At 43.4% G+C, this 20,886-nt stretch overlaps 1 protein-coding gene across 1 annotated transcript in view; it reads right to left on the minus strand.

Annotated features, from left to right (window-relative positions):
* Positions 1–20,886, minus strand: part of DIS3L2 (DIS3 like 3'-5' exoribonuclease 2) — a 273,001-nt gene that overhangs the window by 163,527 nt on the left and 88,588 nt on the right. The window lies entirely within an intron of this gene.

Below are 20,886 nucleotides of genomic sequence, written 5' to 3' on the forward strand. Positions count from 1 at the left end.
AGAGGAGGAATCAGTCAGATGTGTATCTGTTAGGCATACAGACTCATGGGACTTTTAAATGCAAAGCTACAAGGATTCCTGGATACCAATTACCCAACCACTCATTTTGTGCAAATGGGAACCAGGACCTCGGTGGTCAAGTGACTTGGCTAAGGTCAAACACATCGCCAATTTGTATGAATGCTCACACTCAGCCGGCCACATTTTACCTATGTCACGTTATTCATATAATAAGCATCATACATGTGGACAGCATCAAACCATGCCGAATTAAACTAAATTGCCCATGTGTCAAAATGCCAAAACAACTAGATGTTAAATACTGCCCCAGCCCACAATGGAGAATAGAGATAGGTTAATTTATTATGCACATCTGCTGAAATAAAACAAAATGAAAATAAATGTTAACTTTTAAAAATATTTTTGTATCAGCTGTAACAAAATGGTAGAAAATAGATTATATTTATTAAATAAATAAATCAAAATGCCAACCCTGATTTTCCTGGCTTTTCTTGGTGAAATTGTATAAAGAGTAAGATACTTAAAGTCTTTTAAGGTTTAATTTCCTTTCTTTAAACCTTATAAAATGCACATTCACCCAAGAAGCTAAAACCACATCTCCCCAATAAAGAGAGTCGGGCTCTGTACCAGAAGTAGTAAAACCACTCACGAACGAAAGCGGCAAATTACATACACACTTTTGAACACTTAACATTTTGTATTTTCATGTGTCCCACACCACAAAATGTGCTTAGCCAACTACACTGGAGTTTCTGGATTCTAGGGGTCACAACCATTTCACATGGGACCCACTCCAAGAAACTAAGAGAAACTTGTACTTATCATTTAGACATTACCAAGGCCAAAATAAATAAATAAATATAAATAAATCCTTTCAGGACCAGCTGCCTCTTAGTGAAGGCTCAGCGTAAAGCCAGCGGTCTCTGTTCTGGGTGTCCCCTGAGAACACTGACATGGTGTGACCTACTGACGCTGGAGAATGATCGACGGCTTGCTTCTCCATCTATGCTGAGATAAACCTACCAGAGGGCCCACTGGAGGCAGGAAACTTTCCCATTGTTGATCACCCTGTCTCTCAGTAAAAGAGGACATCCTCCAAGTTCATCTTTACTTTAGACCACAGTTCAGGACTCCAAAATCATTGGATGCTTCGAGAACAAAATCTCTCATACTTTTAGGGAGAAACAACCACACAAGTTGTTGATCTGTTCCGTAACATATCTTGCCGATGTGTTCTGCAGAACAAGGTAATTCAGGAAAGATTAGGAGGCTGGAATCACCATGGATAAGTACACCATACCTAGACACTTGACATCTGAGTTTTCGATCTCAAGCGCCAGCACTCAGTACAGGCGAGTGAGGGTTTTCCCCAGGCAGCCCAAACCCTTGGCACACAGCTTTCTGTGATGGTCACTGACGATTCCATCTTGTGACTGCTACTTTAAATTCTAACCCAGCAACAGGCAAGTCTTCAGTTCCAAAGGTTATGCCAGGTTGTATCCAAAGAAAGCGGGCAAGCTGCGGCAGTGGGTTCCATCACGATGTTCGGATATCACACCTGAGCATGACCTTTTCAGGCTCTGTGTTCATGAGGACATCCTGGCAGAAATCAGGCTTCATTCAAACAAAGATGTATTCTGGAGTTCAACTAATAAATTAAACTGAGTTTACAGCCCTGCGGGTAAGCATCACAGATACGTCTGATAAACATGAAGGAACACGACGCCAGTTTAGAAAGGTGAATCACCTTAATAGGTTCCCCACAACTACAGCTCACCACACCGAAGAGCCAACTTGCCATTTCTGTGAGAAAATCCACCACATTGTTTAATTACAAGATCAGTTCATTATTCGTTTATTCCAATGTGTATTTCTTGAGCACTGGGCATTGAGGATTCAGTGGTGAATAAAAGAAATATGGTCCCAGCCCTTATGGAACATATACATTAATTCAAAAAACAATCGTTCAATAAACACACTGTTATAAATTGTGATGAAGGCTAGGAAGGAAAGAACTGTCCCTTAGGAAGAAGAGAGGACATGTGATCTAGTTTAAGGGGTCAGGAAAGGCCCTGTGTGGAAGGGACATTTAGCCGAGACATGCGATGGTGTGTGTAGAAGTGAAGAAGAGGACAAAAGGGTGGCGAATGGCACGAGGAGAGGGGCAGAGGTGGAAGTTCTTGGCACGATCTGGGAACAGAAAGACGGCCACGTAGCTAGAGCATGCCAAGCAAGAACGGGCAGGACGAGAGATGAGAACGAAAGGGAGACGCGAGTCAAGGCTGGTGGGGCCTTCTAGGACTAAAGAGTCCTGAACTTAAACCTAAATACAACGGGAGCTGGCTAAGAATTTTGTGCAAAAAAGCGACACTACCCAAGGCGAGATCAGAGCAGGCTCATACCAGTCAAGGGCTACCGCAGTAGGCCCGACATGGGCGGACAGCGCTCAGAGGCAGGCACCGGATATGGAATTACAAGGCCAGTTTAAAACGTACTTTAGAGTTGAACCAACAGAACTTGGGGCGATAAATATGAGAGTTTAAGATTATTAGATATGAGAAGTAAAAGATTATTTCCAACTTTCCAGCATCTGCAGCTAGGCTGACAGAGGAGACATCATTCCTGGCAGGAAGGACTAGAGAAGGAGGTAAAAATCAAGAATGCTGTCTCAGAGGTGGGCCTGTGTGAGAGGCCACCTGTGACCCCCACCTGTGATAAAGTTGGGAACAGCTCCACACGAAGCAGCTCAAAAAGAGAGATCTGCACTGTGGCTTTAAATATAACTTCTGTGTTTTGACCTTTCATATTAATTCTTTTAAGCCCACGCTGCAGAGAAGAGATTCAAACCAAAGTCTGTTCAACTACTAAGTGTGTGAAGCTCTTCTACCGCCACGTGCTCAAATAAGAACTAATGCGCCATCACTGTCACTGCTGCGGAAGAAAACTTCGCTGAGGAAGTAACTTGGGGCGTGAAGGATGTTCAGATGACTTGAAGAGAGATAAGGAAGTTAAAGCGCATTCCAGGCAAAGGCCAGCATGCATGCAAAGGCCCAGGGCTGTGAAAGGGCCTGACGTGTGGCTACCAACAGTAAGGACGCAGGCATGGGTGGGAGGGCCTGGGAGCGGAGGGGAACAAGGCTGGCAGAGAGGTGGATGCGTCCTGCGGCAGACTGCAGTTACCCCCCAATTATTCTCTCCTCTCCTAGTGACAAGGACTCCAATACTTAGCTGGGTATGCTAGTTTAAAAATTACATTCCTCAGCCTTCTTGCGACTAAGCATGGCCTATATGTCTAAGTTTTAGCCAATAACATTCAGGTTAAAGTGTCATGACTTCTAGGAAGTGTCCTCAAAGGAGAAAAGACAGACCTTTCCTCTTCCTTCCTTCTTGCTGGCTAGAATGCGGATGTGATACAGCTGGACCTCAGGTACTCGTCTTGGTCCTGAGGTCACAGGACAAGGGTGCTTTCTACTGAGCAAAGCAGCACAACAGAATAAGCTGAAGACTGGGACTGTCCTACAGGCCCTGGCCTGCCTGCCTCTAGTCTCTTTTTATGAGATAGAAATAAAATCCTTTCTTGTTTAAGCCACGGATGTTTTAGGATTTAACGCCATTCTCAGCAGAACAAACTTTCTAACGTACGAGTCCAGATGATGAAACTGACAAGCTTGGACACTATCCTATAAGACAGGAGTCCCCAACCCCTGGGCCATGGATGGGTGCCGGTCCGGTCTGTAGCTTGTTAGGAACCGGGACACACAGGAGGTGAGCAGTGGGCGGGTGAGTGAAGCTTCTGTATTTGCAGCCGCTTCCCAGCACCAGCATCACCACCTCAGCTCCTCCCTGGATCATCAGGCATTTGATTCTCATAGGAGAATTCACAGGTCCCTGGTGCCAAAAAGGCTGGGGACCACTGCTACACAACATTGCAAAGACAAGGGACGCATACATTTTAAGAATATGAATTTGGCAGCATTCTGAAGTGCAGAGGCAAAAGTAGCAGAGATCTTAGAAAGCCAGAGTTGCAGTCTAGGTGAGACGATCAGAATCTGAATGAAGATAGTGGCAGTGACAGTGAGGAGAGAGGTTTGAGAGACTTCTAAGAAGGATGCTGCTCAGTGTGTCTCCATCACTGTGAATGACTTCGTATATGAAAAACGGGCTTAAATTAAAAGAGCTTTTGCTTGAATATCAAGAGCAATAAAATTCCATGAGAAAATTGCTAGAATAGGGTAGAGTTGCTGGCAGCCCTCAACAGGGCAAAGGTTATATACATCCTCACGGCCTTTGACTCTATCATATTGAAAGCATTCTGCGGCCCATTCTAGCTCAAGAAATTCTAGAAACCAGTGACTAGCAAGATTCTTCATCTAAAAGAGAGAATTTTCTAAAAACCTGATACACTACTAACATAAGCAACTACTCAGTATATTCCTCCAGACATACTCTAGGAAGAAAAGTCCAGTGAAATCCTCATCTTTTTCTACAGATTATCTGAAGCTCCTATTTTAAACATTTAAAAAATAAAATGTCATGGTTTGCTGAGGTTGGCATTGTCACATACATCAAGTGCAAACCCAACACCTTATTTTGATAAGAAAAATGATTCTGATTTGGCTTTCTCATATATAAACAACAGACTGACAAGTGTGATGATTCTTAATGCTTTATAAACACATCAAAAGGTTTTCAGATAATGACTGTGATGCTAAGCGGGGGCAATATTAAGAAAACAAGCAAGGAATTGGCAAAAAAAAGTTTCAATTCTATCCAATTAAAAAAGTGACAAACTGACACATTTAAGCTTTTTCCAACATCTCTAAAGGGCCACAGAAATTTATAAAAATGCAAAAACTGCACTTTTTTTTGTTAATAAAACTATTTCCCTTCAGATCTCTTAAAATCAATCAACCAGGAAAGCTAATTTTATGAGCCCCTCATTCCAATGAAATGTTGAAATGACAACATAGGTCCTCACATAGCATCTGCCATGCTACAGGTCTCCCAGGCATAGTGGGTGCTGATGATCCTACTAAGAGCCCACATTCAGCCCTTGCCAGGGCCAAGGCTCAGGGACACCAGTGAGTTCCCTTCTTCACAAAATCCCCAGACCAAGCAAGCCACTCGCTCTGAAATAATGCTAACAATATTGCATGGTGCCAGGGAGTTTTCATGGTGTGTTCACAATCGCTACCTCATTTGACCCATAGCACAACTCACATTCTGGGTAGAGTGGATACTGCTATTCCAGTTTCACCGAGGGAATGGGAGTAATGAAGAGGCAGAGCCAGTCGATGACAGCTTGCAGGAACCCTGGTGCTGACAGTGGTGACCTGTTCTGCACACAAGCAAGAATTAGAGCATCATAGGAAGAGCCGTGAAAACCTACAGCAAGCTATTGTGTAAGTGGTGATTGGACCCCCTGAAATGCTGGTGTGAACCCAGTGAAGGTCCTGAATATCGACGGAGTGTTGGGCACTGTCTCTGCCCTCAGAGAGCTCATGTGCTAGAAAGGAGATGAAGATGAAAACAAACATTGAAAGCACGTGGTGCTGATGACAGCTGGCAAGCAGTGTACCCAAAGGCAGTAAGAAGGGAGCCACACAGTTTGACCGTGAACCCCTGAGTTGAAAATGGGAAGGCTGGCTAGAGAGAGGAGTCGAGAAAGGGAAGAGCATGTGTAAAGGCACATTGCCAAGAGTAAACTGAGCAGGAAGGTTCTGTGTCTAAGCTGCAGGGACCAGACCACAAAGGCTTCATATGCTGAAGAGTACGTCTTTTATATTCTAGGGATGGAAAGCCATTGAAATTTTTGAGAATAACATGATTAGAATTATATTTTATGAGAAGTCAGTGGTCAGTCTATTACTCCCTTGAAGATAATCTTTTTCTCTAGCTGCTTTTAAGATTTTCTCATGGCCTTTGGTTTTCTACAGTTTCATCTTGATGTATCTAAGTTTAGATTTTGTTCTTTTACTTCTGCTTACAATTACTGGTCTTCTTTAATCTGTGGTTTGGCATCTCAACTGTTATGGAAAATCTCAGCCATTAACTTCAAATTTCACCTTTGCTCATTTTCTTTCTCATGGCCTTCTGGGACTTTAATTAAATTTATACTTTCTCACTCTATTTTCTAGGTCACTTACCCTCTCTCCTCTGTGGTTTCTGCCTGTTACTCTAGATAAGTTTTTCTTACTGTCTTCCAGTTCATTAGCTTTCTCTTCAGCTTTATCCAATCTTCTGTTAAACTCATCCACTGAGGTTTTTTCTTTAAACTCCAAGACATATTTTTCCTCACCCACTGAGTTTTTAATTTCATTACAGTTATGCTTGTTTCTAGAAGTTTTATTTCATTCCTTTTCCAATTTGCTGTCATATTTCACAGTTTCCTATTCTTTGCTACTATCTTCAAGCTTATCTTTCATTTTTCAGATGCAGATTTTTAAAAAATGGCAATGATTCCGGCATCCGCTGACATTTACCTGGGGCTGTTTCTATTGTTTGTAGCTGCTGATGGTTCTCGCACTGGCATATGGTTTCCTTGGGCGCCTGTTTATATTTATGTGCTAGTCACTGAATAATTTGAGGCCTAGGTTGAAGAATTTTTCCTTTTGAAAGAATTTCCACTTGATTTTGCCAGATACCTGGAGGCACTATCAGCCCTTAAACCCATTCAAGACTTGAGATTCCTTGGTTGACCCAGTCAGCTTGAATCTGGACTGCAATTCTACACAAGAGCTGGTATGTTTCAGGTCTACCCTCACCCTAATGGTGTAGAGCCCTTTGGGGTCCCAGCTTCATGTGAAAAGTCTGACTTTTGTGGCTCCCATAACCACTGATCAAATCTGCAATGTTGCCTGGGTTCTCCATTCTAATTTTAACCTGGTTATGCCTGCCAGCCCTCTGATGCTTTAAAAAGAAGGTTGTACGTTTTGGGTTTTGTTTTTTTTTTTTGGTCCAAATATGTGTAGTCGTATCAGTGGGCTGAATAACAGCCCACCATTACTATTAACAGAAAGTCCCTAGGATTTATATTTTAGAAATATTTTTCAGGTGGCAGTTAGGGAGCAGTGACGGGGTGAGAACAAGGGAGGGGGCGATGGTGATCTGTGCAGGACACACAACAGGAAAAGAGCAAGGAAGCTACTCGGAGAGTGTCCAGTGTCACATTGAGGCAGAAGTTCGAGGGATGGGGTGCAGAGGCAGGTGTCTCACATTTATTCTTATCAGCAACCCCCTGAGGGAAGTGTCACTATTCTGAATTTTTAGAGAATGGCAATCCGCACTTCAGTAACTTATCCCGGGGTTCATCCAAGGAGATGGTTAGACCCAAGGTAGAGGGGGATGATCCAAGGATGAGTCCAAATGCAAACTCTTCCCACCACCGTAAACAAGATCTGGGAGAAAGGCGGGTGCATGTGGGTGGGTTTCAGCGAGGATGGGATGGTTGCCAACAATTCTGTGATTCGGTCATAAGCATGGAAGGATTTGAAGTTTTAGAAGATGCCAGTTGACAAATAGCTCTCTCTATAGTTTCACTATTTCCACCCATGGAGTGATAGACTAAGTTAAAAACATGAGCTCTGGTGTCACCGGATCTGAATCCAAAACTATGTGGCTTCAAACAAGTTATTCCTTCTCTCTGAATTTCCCCCTTTGTAAATCAGGAATAGTCATGCTTACATGTGGCTCCTGGGCGTAAAGTATATTAACAAAAACTGTTGGATACTATTAATGTTGTCGCTGTTATCAGCTCCCGCAGGGAGTTCTGAGTGACTCCATCCCTGTAACCCTGGGCACAACAGACTGGACAGGACTCATGGACAAGACAATGGCTGTGTTATAAAATGGGTCACGTTTTATCTTCCATAAAATATAACCCATCTGACAGGGTTAATGAGAAGATTAAATAAAATTAATGTATGTAAAAGTGCTGCATTAAGCACTCAGTAAGTGCTATATGATACATACACTTAATTGCACACACTTCCGTGTACTTGGTACGTTCTGTGTGAAGTAAGGAGGCAAGAGATGGCACTATCTAGGTAGGCAGAGGCCCGGTCAACGTTAAGAAGTTTAGATTTATCCCAAAGACAATGGAAAGCTTCAGAAGAAAGCAGGCAGGAGACTGGCAGGATTTATGCTTTAAGAAGCTCCCACTGGTTGTTGTATGAGAAACAGATTTAGAAGTGAGACTGGAGGCAGGAAAGGCCAGCGAGCAGGTTACTGCAATAAATCAAACCTGTGGCAGAGGGCACGGAGGGTTCTGGATAGAGAGGTATTTAGAAGGAAAACTGACAAGATCATTTAGATGCTGGTGGTGAACTGGAGGTGAGGAAAGTTGTATCGGGTACAGTAAGGAACGGAAAAAGCTGCCTCATTTCTTTCTAACAGAAGTTCTTAAAGTATGTTCCCTGACCGACGCCATCAACATCACCTGGGAACTCTTAGAAATGCAAATTCTCAGGCCCCACCGAGAAACTCTGGGGATGAGGCCCAGCAATCTGTTTGTTGGAACAAGCTCTCCAAGTGGACTGTGATTCAGACTCACACTAAAGTGTGAAAGCCACTGCTACAGACAAATGAGCAATGAGCCGCCACAGGAAGAGCATCTTCCGGCTATCAGGAGGGGGTGTCAGTTCAGTTGGGACTTAGTGAGTTGGAGGTGTTGGATAGCAGATCTGGCGCTTAAGAGAGGTCTGGGCTGGAGACAGAAACGAGAGCATCGTCTGTGTACAGCGGGCAAATAAATAAGTGAACTAGCTCCCTCGGAGATGGTTCAGAATTAGCAGGGAAGCGAGCCCAGGGCAGAACAGCAGGGAACACCAGCATTTAAGAAAGCACAAGTAGAAAAGTCGGCAAGGAGACTGAGGCATAGTCAGAGAGGGCGGAGAAAAACCAAGCTAATGTGGGGTCAGAGAAGCCACGAAAAGCAAGCGTTTCCATAGGGAAAACATAGTCAGCAGTGTGGCCTTAGTGACAAGGTAACAGACAACCTAGTGAGAATCATTTTAAAGAAGGAAACGGAGTGAAGTCAGAATGCCGTGCATGGGGAACTGAGTGGGAGGCGGACTGCGGACGTGCGGTGTGGACCGGGCTCCGGAAGGCTGGCTGTGAAGGAAGGGAACCATACAGGGTGGGAGAAATCACGACAAGGCTTTAATTTATTTTTTTAAGATAAGGGAGGCATGGGCACAGTTCACTGCTGATGGGAAGGAACCAGTAAGGAAGGTGCGGTTGAAGAGGGCACAATCAGGAAAGGGAGCGGTCCCTGGGCAGGAAGGGACGGGATACAGAGCCCAAGGGAAAGGACTGACCTCAGGCAGAAGGACAGAGAGATGCCAACTTCATGGTATCAAAATAAAAGGAGGCTGGGAGGGCTCTAGACACAAGCCATTTGTAAATCTGGCAGCTAAAAGCTAGGGGGCTCCCGGGACAGTCTTTGTTTTCTCTGAAACATAGAAGCCAAACTCATCTGTTGCAAAGTGCTAGGGGGTGTGGAGGTTATGCACTACAATCAGAGGGGGTTCCACAATTCCAGGCAAGGCTCAAATGCAAACGTGATTCAGGCAGCCCTGGATGTGATTTACATACACCGTCACACTGAATAGTCTCCAATAATCAAATGAGGCAGGCAGGTCTTGTCGTGCTAACGTCAGAGATGAGGGAAATGAGTAACATGCTTGCCACGGTCACCGGCTAGGAACTGGAAAGGGCGGGATTCAAACCTAAGTCTCACGAGTGCCGACACCGCATCCTCTTCGCATGATGCCGCTCAATCTTCGGGATCTGAACAGCACTGATGGAAGTGAGAATGGACAAGAACACATGATTTTGGAGAGATGTGCCTGAGTGATAAGATACTGGGAGAAGTCAATCAACTCTGTTTTGAGCACATTTCGAGTTTGGGGTGACAATGAAATAGAAGTATGATGATGTCCTCTACCCAAGCTGGAGATATAGTTCTACATCTTGGGTAGACAGATGGGTAGAGACTGGGGCAAGAGGGACTCAACAAATTAAGAGTAATAGGACGTACAAATGAATGAAAAGGAAGTTAATACTCAAGCATTAAGAGAGGAAAAAAATCCCTTCATTACCCAACTTTCTTGCATTGTTCTAATTTATAGACCAGTAAGGGATTAAAAAAGGAGGTCCTCTTTGCGGCAGGACTTGGTCACCCTCCTCATGGGGCTGACCGTAAGATGGCTTCAGGTCCCTGCGTTGGAGCCGAGACCTGGGTGGTGTGAGTTTCAGACCCAAAACTGGGTCCTTCACAGGGCTATCTTCTTAGACGGGGCTCCACACTGATTCCCATTCCCAGCTGTGAACTGTATTAATTATACCATCCACACTCTCCTGCTTTCCTGAGCACTCTCTGCTCTAAATCTTTCTCTTGCCCAGGAGAAACCACTTTTAAATTTCTCTCTACTAAAGCTTTAATTGGCTTTTAGCCTCATGGCTCCCAAAAGACCCCCAAATGTAGGCACACACACTTATGCGCTCCCGCCTAGAGCTAGCATTAACTTACTAATTCTGCATCTTTTCCAACTGATGGATGATTCCTCCACGAGTTTTTCTTAAAGGCGCCAAGCTTCACATCTTACTGTGATGGGATCGTTTCAACACTAGACGATGTTCGCTAAAATCAGACTGGTGCTTCTTCGCTTGCCTCCTAAGGACAGGCTATCCATCAAAATGTAAATTGTGAAAAATGTGCGAAGCTATCTTAGAGAACTAAGTAGACGATGGCCTCAAAGCTCGGGAAGCCAGACTGGAAAGGTTTCACTGTGTTTGGAGTCTGCAATCTCACATACAGCAAACACGCATCACATCTCTCCTAGGTTCCAAGCCTCTTCGAGCACTTGTGGTACTTCATCCTACTGAACATGTCCAGCGGGGGTAAGGAGATCCAGCCCAGTGCTTGGGCAAAAGGCAAAGAGCAAAAACACGGCTTCTCCGAGAGCTGGTCCTCTTTATCAATTTGTTTGCTGTGACCTTATACTAGCAGCACTACAAGGTGATCACTGCCAGGCAAAAGAAAACAGTTTAAAGAACCTGATTCTTTCAGACTGCATCATTTCTGAGATCCATCAGGCCCTCCAGGAAACAGTGCAAGGCACCGCTCGAAAACGGCCCATGTTTGAAGCACCTTTGATGGAAAACTGCTTCTCCTTTATAAGGTAATAAGTCTAGTTCTAAATGCACATCAGACTAATGCAGATCACTCCAGCCAGGTTATATAGACGTAGATGAGTCACTGCTTTTGGTGCCAAACTGGCAATTGTGAAGGTTTTATAATGGATCTTATGTGGCTGCTGTGAAGAAAAAGGGCTCAGGTGTTAAACAGGAGAGTGACTAGTTTGGTCCTTCTTCAGTTTCAAAACAAGGGAAGGAAGGGCAGTCTTTTACAGAACACCTGTTGAATACAAGACTCCGTTCTGGGAATTGCAAGTGGGTGAAGGATAAGCAAAAACAGTTACATAAGGGAAATAAAAAAATATTCAACTATAATAATATCAGTCATGAATGTAAATTGCAAAAAAAAAAAAGAAATCTATGAAAAAGAACCACAGAAAAGAAACATCACACACTTAGTTGGAAGAAGTAAGTATGGGCCTGTGGAGAGCATCTCGTGGTGAGCAGACTGAGATGGCCCCAGCCATCCCCATGCCTCCTGGTCTTCAGGCCCTTGAAAAAGTCCCTTCCTTCGAGTGAGGAGAGGAGCTAGCTGTCCTGCTTCTAACCAACAGAGTATGGCTAAGATAACAAGATGTCACTTCCATTCGGATAGCAATCTCTTTGCTGGGTCTGATGAAGTCAGCTGCCATACAGGGAGGACCATACAGCAGGGAGCTGAGGGCTGCCTCCAGCCAGCAGCGGGCAAGGAACCGAACTCCTCAGTCTAAAAGCCCACAAGGAACTACATGTGGCCACAAGCTTAGCTCTTCTCCTAGTCAGGCCTTCAGCAGAGCCACGCCTGGACTGTGGCCTGGTAAGAAACCGTGAGGCAGAGGGCCGAGCTGAGCCATGCCCAGGGCCCTGACAAACGGGAAACCCGACGTGGTCCTCTACTCACACTTCCGACGCCCAGTGTGTGGGCTTTCCACATCAAGCAATTCTCCAGTCTTCTGGGGGTGTCCTATAATTTAATTCAATTATGACACTAACTACCCAGAGTCAGCACAGACTCCATAGGTTAAAGGCTCAGTCCCACAAGACTGCCCTGCCCCCGCCACTTCAGACACCAAATGCAAGTAGTGGGTCTCTAGGTTACCCACACTTCTGTCTGAGTTGGCTTCAAATCGGGGCTCCTTGGGTTTGATAATTTTCTCTAACAGTTCACAGAACTCATGGCAACACATAACTTAAGTTTCCCGGTTTAGTACAAAGAATATAAGAAAAATTACAGATGAGCAGCTAGATGAAGAGATACACAGGGTGAGGGTCTCTAGGACCCCAAGCAGAAGCTTCTGTCCCCATGGAGTTGGACGACCCTCTCGGCACATGGGTGAATTCACCGACCCAGAAGCTCTCAAAAACCCATAGTTCAGAAATTTTTATGAAATCACATGAGTGTGATCAATTTCATCATGTGGGCATGATCGGTTACTAACTCCATCTGCAGCCCTTCTCCCTTCTTTGGAAGATGGAAGCTGGGACTAAAAATGTCAAGCTTCTGATCATGGCTTGGTCTTCCAGGTGCCCGGCCCCCATCGTGAAGCTATCCAGGAGTCCACCAAGAGCTGCCTCATAGAACAATAGATGTGCCTATCACTCAGGAAATTACGAGGGTTTTAGGAGCTCTGTGTCAGGAACCAGGGTCAAAGATCAAATATTAGAACAAAAGATGTTCCTAGCGCTACTATCACGCAGGAAATTACAAGGGTTTTAGGAGCCCTATGTCAGGAACTGGAGACAAAGGCCAAATATATATTTCTTATTATGTTACACTGACTCATAGAAAATGCAAGACAGTAAATGTGTTGTTTTAAGCCACTAAGTTTGTGGCAATTTGTTCCACAGCCATAGATAATTAATATACATGCAAAATGACACCTGACATTTGAAGACTAGAGGAATTTTCACAGGAGACAAGGAATTAGGCAGCTTGTGTGGCAGAAGAGAAGAGGCCACATGCGCAGAGGCAGAGGAGGCAGGGGACTGCTTAGGACAATACAGAGTCCCGTCTGGCTGGACCAAAGGGCTGAAGGAGCAGGTGCAGGAACTGTGGCTGGAGAGGCAGGCGGGGACCCCCGCTGGGTTGGGGCAGCCCATCACTGACACCACGGGGTCTGAGAACCTCTGCAGGAGGAGGCACTTGATACTTGTTGCCTCAAGAGGCAACAAGCTTCAAAAAGTAATTTGGAAAATGCCCATAATGAAATGCTATGCTTTCTCCTTTTTAAGATACTTTCCCTTCCATTACCTCATTTGATTTACGCAAGAACCTATGAAGAAGTCAAGGCAAGTATTTATTATAAAGTTTTGTTTTGTTTTGTTTTAACAAATAAAAAATATGAAGAACTAAGAGGCAGTGTGACTGGCAAAAGCTCTTGTTCTGTCCTTTTTTTTCCCTACTAAGAGTGCTGCTACGTTCTGTCACATCTCCCTCCCTGGTAGAGATGCCGACAAGGCTAGCCAGACAGGTTTGGATCTTGGCCCTTGTGCACCAGGGTGATGGGCCCGAGGAGCATTTGCACCTGGAATAGTAGGTTCAGTGAAGCCCGCGTGAACTGCAGAGACATGAGTGCAGCAGTCTACACTGCAGAAGCTGGTATCAAAGGGGCTTTGAAATAAGAAGGGCAGAAATGAGCATCGGAGCCAAAGTCAAACCTATTGAATTCACACTCTATTGCTGCTTCTAGCTCAAGCAAATGTGTCAGAGCTGCGGGGACTGGCCAAACAGGGGCCGGCTAACTGGGAGCAGAGATGAGCTTTCACTGGGGCGGTGGGGGGCGGGGGGAGGGCTGCGTAATGAAAGGATGTGCAGGACTGGGAGGCTGGTTCCACTTACAGGGATAGAGATAACTCGATCATTTCTTAGTTTTTGTTTTTGTAAACCAATATACAAAAATTAAAAAAATTTAAAAAACAGGGACAGTTTTCTACTGTAAAATGTTAAAAAAAAAGATCTGTCCTTAACGGTGGATATTCTATACCCAGAGTAAGAGAGCTATCAGTTCCCTGTCCCCATCCAGAGCCACATGACCCAGTTATTTTTCCAAAAGGCTGAGTTGGAATCCTCAACAGCTTTTTGTAAATCTCAACATTACTCTATTCATCAGGCAAAGATTTCCCCTGACATGTTTCTGCATGACTTGAAAAACCTAGACGGTAGTTCTTAAGGAAGAATGGGCATTATTTAGAGTGATCCAAAGGGGAAATCGGTGCCAGTAAGATGAATCTGTAGGCACGTAATTCCGCATAGTGGCAATGAACCTCTTGCAAAGCAAAAACAAAACACATGAAACCACAAGGAAGCAGGTTAAACACTTAGAATTGTAAATGAAAAAAAGGCTTCACCGCCCAACTGAATAAACCCAGAATACGCTGACCAAAGGGGTGAGTCGGGAAGATCTACCTGCCCAGGTCCTCCCTTCTTGGAGGCTAAGACTGGAAACTAACTTCACAAACAGTGCTCAGAATCCCTGGCAGAGGGAGGTGGGACGAAGACCTTAACCATTGGCAGCTGATTCTGTTTCTCAGCTCAATGAAAACCAAACTGAACTTTCTCTTTCAATCTGTTCTTCCAAAACAATGGCTAAATGCAGAGAGGGACTCTTCCTGAACAAAGACTGATTTTAAATAGTTGTGAGAATTGGTACTTTTAAATGAAAATAATCTTTAATCATGTGATACTCTTGAAAGAGAGGCATTCCTTCATTTCTTAAAAATACTCATCACTTCCTTCTTAGTCCTCTACACTTTTTGGTTAGGTCTTGTTCAGGCTCTCAAAGTCTTTATCAGAACTACTTCCCACCCCTCACCCTTGTCCCTGAGTTCCCTTGTGTATCAGCTTGGGCCTTGGTGTTATCAAACAGTGGCTACTTCGGGTAATTCTGACCCTGAGCCCTGTACCTGATGATCTCATCAATTCCCATAGCTCCGACTGATCATGTTCAGATCTATAACTCTCACCATCCTCTTCTAGGTCTACACTTCTATTTCCAACTGCTACTGGATGTCACGACCTGAATGTGCCCCGTGTAACTCAATTCAACATATGATCAGAACCCAAATTCATAGTCCTTCTTACCCTCATTTAAGAATGTCAGCACCTGTGCGGTTGCTAACCTGGATATCAAGTTCATCTCATTCTCAAATGCTCCTCTACTTGAAGTCCCATATGTGATCTGCCATCGAACTTTATCAGTTCTAGTTCTGACATGCCTTGCTGATCTATCCCTTCTGCATTCCAGCTGCCACTGCTGTCAGTCAGGTCCTCAAGCATCTCTAGTCTTAACTGGTCCCATGTCAGGCCCCAATTTCTCCTCTCAACAACCCTGGATGGCTCCCCACTACCCAGATCTCTTAGCAGTCACAGATGACTGGGCAAAACCTCATCAGAGCCCACTTCCCTAGCCTCCTCTCCAGACTCCCCACCCTGCATCCTACACAATTTCCACCGCAGACATTACTCTACCTACCATCTTCCTCTTGCCCCTGTTGATACTGAAACTATGTTTCACCTTCTCTACCTGGCACACCCTACTCATCCTTCAAGGCCCAGAGAACAAACTGTCTTTTTTCCCCTCCCTTTGCGCCCCCTCCTCCTTCACCTTCTCTGTATGGTTCCCCCCCTCACTCTATAAATCTGTCCCTCTACTCTGTGTGCACTGTGCGGTTACTAGCAGCCTCTGTTCCCTAATAACTGTCTGTAGCCCTTACTCCATGAGACGTTTTTGCTTCAGTGTCCTCACTCTCTGGCGATGAAATCTAACAGGTCACTGGCTGGCCCATGTGTTGGTGGTTCTTGGGTCAGGAGCCCGCACAGGGTGTGACCAAGGCCCGGGGTGAGGAGCAGGGTGGAGGGCGGTGCCAGGCAGACTGCATGGACCTCTTCAGTAAAGCCATTCCCACTGAAGGGGACTCAGACAGGCAAGACCCAGAACACATGTGTGCTACTGCATCTCCTCTTATACACTAACTTCACCTCAAGGACAAGCATCTGCATTTTATTCTTTACTCATCTTTCTTTTCCCAGCAAGTAGCAGAGTGCCTGGCGTGTCATTCTCTCTGCATCTGCTTGGATACTCTAAGATGACAGAACAGTCAATACAAACTGGCTTATATATCAAAGCTGAGTCACTGGCTCATGCAACTTAAAGTCCAGAGACAAGGCAGGCTTCGGGCTCGACTGATCCAAAGCTCACTAATGGCTGTCGGGGCCCAGATTTTTGCCTTGTGCTCCACTCTTCTACCCACAAAACTTAGCAAGTCATAGGATATCTGCCAGTAGCAATTAGGTATAAATGTTTCCTGTTCATATCCACCAGGAAGCTACTTACATCCCATAAGTCGCCCAGATTAGATTGCTCAGGTCATGTGCTATGGGAAGAGGAAATGGTATGAAGCTACGACGTCCAATACAGGAGCCGTGAACCACATATAGCTATTTAAAATAAAATTAACTAAAATGAAGACAATTAAAAAGTCAGTTTTTCAGTCACACTAGCCACATTTCAAGTGCTCAACAGCCACATGTGGCTAGTGGCTGCAGTACTGGACAGCACAGATTAGAACATTTCCACTGCTGCAGAAAGTTCTATTGGTATAAGGTAACCAAGTATACCAAGCAACCGACATAAGACAACCAAGACTCAGCTCGGTAGTTAGGGTCAACTTTGCCCAAAGGACAAGGAATTGGGGAAGGAACAGATACCCTGATGAAAACCTGGGTTCATATGTGAAAGGGAAAAGGGGAAATAGACAGAAGGTACACGAACAATGTCCAACATATTCTTATAAAAAGATATTCAATTGATCTGGCACGATTTGCTCTTCAAAAAATATGACCCATATGTAGAAATTGTCTGTTGTTGTAAGTATAAGGTATTTTTCTTTTATGAACTCACTAACTTCCTGCGGGACACTGGATAAGCCAAGTAACTTCTCTGAATCTCAGTTCCTCGTCTGTAAAACAAAAGGGATGAACTACATCAGTTGTTTCTGACCTTTAAATCACAGCAGATTCTTTATAGTACATTTAAAACTTAATTTGTGCCCATGATCTCCCACTCTGAAGTAGTCTTAGTAACTTAACCACACTGAAAATTAATTTGCTATCCTGGTTTTTTTTATTCAGATATGTAACTGTTAATAGAGTTTCTGATCAGCAGACAAGTACATGTTACCATGATGCACTAGCATCATCTGAGTCGAAGGTGAAGTGAGTTGACCTTGCAGTCTTACTGAAAGCAAATTTACTATTTTCATTTAGTGTTACGAAATATTTAAAAATAATGTAAAGTGCTCCACTAAAAGCCCCTAGGGGTAGACTATCACATGTCGAGAAGGACACATGCTCTCAGACAACCCGTGTAAGTCCAGAATGACACTGTAACTTGTAAATAGTTACGACCCTTGTCACTGGCATGGACTGGCCCAACCTGGAAAGTACCAGAGTGGGGAATAAATGAATGGACTGGGAAGAAGAGTCCAAGGGTGGCTGAAATCTAGTGAGCAAGGGACAGAAAATGAGGAGAAAACGATACCATCACACGAAGATGTTGCTCTTCCCTTTTCGTTACCAGTAAGCCCAAGAAAAGTAGATTATTAAATAATCCAAGGAGCCGTGTATAAAACTAAAAGAGGACAACAAGCCAGAGAATATCGAATATCAGCACCGCCATATCGAAGAGGGTGCTCAAAGCCCCACGGGGAGGGTGATTCCAGAGACCTTCGAGTCTCCCTCGACCTCCACTGAAGAGAAGGGGAGGCACGCACACGTCCCGACTGACGTGCCAGAGGCCTGGGAACTCCCATTTCCAGGTAACAGCGGTGTTTACTGTTATTTGTTATTTCCTTTTATTTAAATTTCTGCTCCATTAATTCTGTGTTAACAGTGCAATAGCAAGAAGGCTGACAGGCATGTCTATTTCTAGATACTTTATATTCTATAAAATAAACTACTTGTGATGTGAGAAAAATGTTCTGAAACCCAAGCCCCCCAGGTCTGCTGATGCGTCAAAGAGAAACGAAGCGAGTAGGCAGGAGTAGCTCCATGATAAAAAACGGGAGGCGGTGGAAGTGAAAAGGACAAGTCGGAAAAGCACTGGGCAAGTTCTGGTTGTATTTCCCTAAAGAACAGATATAATTATTATTATTTCAAGATTTCTTATAATTCATCATGATTTTCTATTTCTGTTAACCTTTCTAATACCTATGAATTTAACGAAAAATTCCTTTAAAAAAAAAACCCACATTCCTCAAAAGCTAAATATAGAATTCCCATATGACCCAGCAATTCTACTCCTAGGTGTATGCACAAAAGAATTAAAAACAGGGACTCAGATGCTTGCACACCAATGTTCATTTCAGCACAATTCACTATTCAATAGCAAAAGGTGGAAACAACTCAAGCGTCTATCAACACGGATGGATAAACAAAATATGGTATATACAACATAATGGAATATTACTCAACCATAAAAAGGAATGACATTCTGATACATGCTACGACGTGGATGAACCTTGAAAACATTATGATATATGAAATAAGCCTGACACAAAAGAAGAAATATTGTACAATTCCACTTACATGAAATATTGAGGCAAGACAAATTTACAGCGAGGAAGTAGATCGGTAGTTATCAGGGGCTAGGGCAGGTGAAACGAAGAGTTACTGCTTAATGGTTACAGAGTTTTTGTTTAGAGTGATGAGGAAGTTTTGGAATCGATAGTAGTAACAGTTGCACATCATGAATATAATTAATGCAACTAAACTGTATACTTAAGAGGTAGGTCCCTGTCCTCTGACAGTCCCTTAAAGAAACTCTTAGCATACGGGGGATTCTTCAAGGAACTAACTAGATAGCAATGACTCTTTGAAGTATATTTCCAAATTTCTATCATGAACTTCAACTTGCACTTCCAACTACACATGATCATCTCAGAATTAATATGCCTGAAAGTCTTTTGTAATAATATAAAAGTAGAAAGTATTTTTACAATACATAAAAGAGTAAAAATAAATTTCTATTAAAAATTAGACAGGTGTAATAAAAAACGAAGGGGAAATTGAAAGGGACTATGATCATAGATGCAAAGGAAATTGAACAACTGAAAAGTCTGTACAACTCTATTCTAATATATTAGAACATGTGGTTCAAGTATATGATTTTCCTGGATAATTACCAAAATGAACGCAAGAAGAGAAAAAAATCCCTACAGAAACCAATAATCATTAGAGATGGAGAAAGTTGCCAGCTAAGGAAAGCCCTAGTCCATGTTTCAAGGACGAGTTCTTTAGATGCTTCGATCACTGAGAATAGCTGATCATTCTCAATGCTCTTTTAGCGGCTCCAAAGCACTGAGAAAAAGAAAGGCTCCCCAATTCTTCCTCCAAAAGTTAATAGAGCCTGATACCAAAAACACGACGAAGACAGCACACTAAACATAAACCGCAGACTAACCTCGCATTTTGTATTATAAATACAGAAATCATAAATAAATCATTAGCAAGCAGAAGAACTGAGGTAAAACATCTTATATACCATGACCAAAGGAGGGTGATGGTCTCATGAGGGATCCAAGAATTATTCCGTGGTATAGGTCATCACGTAAGCAAGCCAAAAGGAAAAACAACATCTTGAAAGAAGCTCAGAAGGCACTTGGAAAAAAAAATCCAATATCCACTCCTAATAGAAACCTTTAGTCAAAATGAAAGAGGAAACTTGGTTGACCTGGTGCCAGGCCAACAACCAGCATTGTGCTCGAGGGCTTAATACCGGAAGCTTTCCCACTGAATCTGGGAGAAGCCATCACCACTATTATGTAAGGCAGTTCCCGAAGCGATGGCCCATGAGATGAGGCAACAAGAAGCTTCAACTTAGAAAGGAAGAGGCAAATTATTAATTGTAGATTAAATTATTTTACGCCTAGAAAATCATTAAAACAACTAAAAATTATTAGAAATAATAAAGGTACTCATTAAGGTATCCAGTTTTTTTAAAAAAGCACAAAAATAACCCCAATAGCTTTCTTATATAGATCAACAATTATCTGTGGGAAAATGCTAGAAAAAAAAAAATTATTTTCAAATTGATACCAAAAAACACAAAGTAGTCAAGTTTTCTCTAATAAGACATGTGTGAGACAATGCTACACATAAACTATAAAAAACATAGTAAGAGATTCTAAGTGCTTATAATGCACGATGTGAATGGGTTTGATAAATGAAAATGTACATAGAGCAGGCTATAGCCAAAACAACAAAATAGGGCACAGTCCCCAAAAAAGATCCCACAATTGAGCAGAAGAACTGAGGCAACTGATTTTAGCCCAAATCATTATAATTAGCATTCCACAGGAAAAAACAAGGGGGAAAAAAAATCCAATAACCACTTAAAACTAAAACACTAAAGTGTTTAATATCCTAACAGTAAAGAACAATTAAAACATGCTCGAAAGTCCTGATCGGTGTCAACTATCAATTTCAACAGCCTAAACCAGTGGACCTCGCGGCGTGCTTTACAACCCTGTCAGAGGACCCACAGGGCAAGACTCTTTCCATAAGAACTCTAAGGTATTATTTCTTCTTTTCACTCTCCTTCTCTCATGGGTGTAAAGTAGGGATCAGCAAACCCGGCCAGCATGCCAAATCCAGCCATGTCCACTCATTTACATAATCCCTATGGCTGC

This window comes from Pteropus alecto, unplaced genomic scaffold, assembly GCF_000325575.1.
Source record: "Pteropus alecto unplaced genomic scaffold, ASM32557v1 scaffold110, whole genome shotgun sequence".
In the NCBI taxonomy this organism is placed as follows: domain Eukaryota; kingdom Metazoa; phylum Chordata; class Mammalia; order Chiroptera; family Pteropodidae; genus Pteropus; species Pteropus alecto.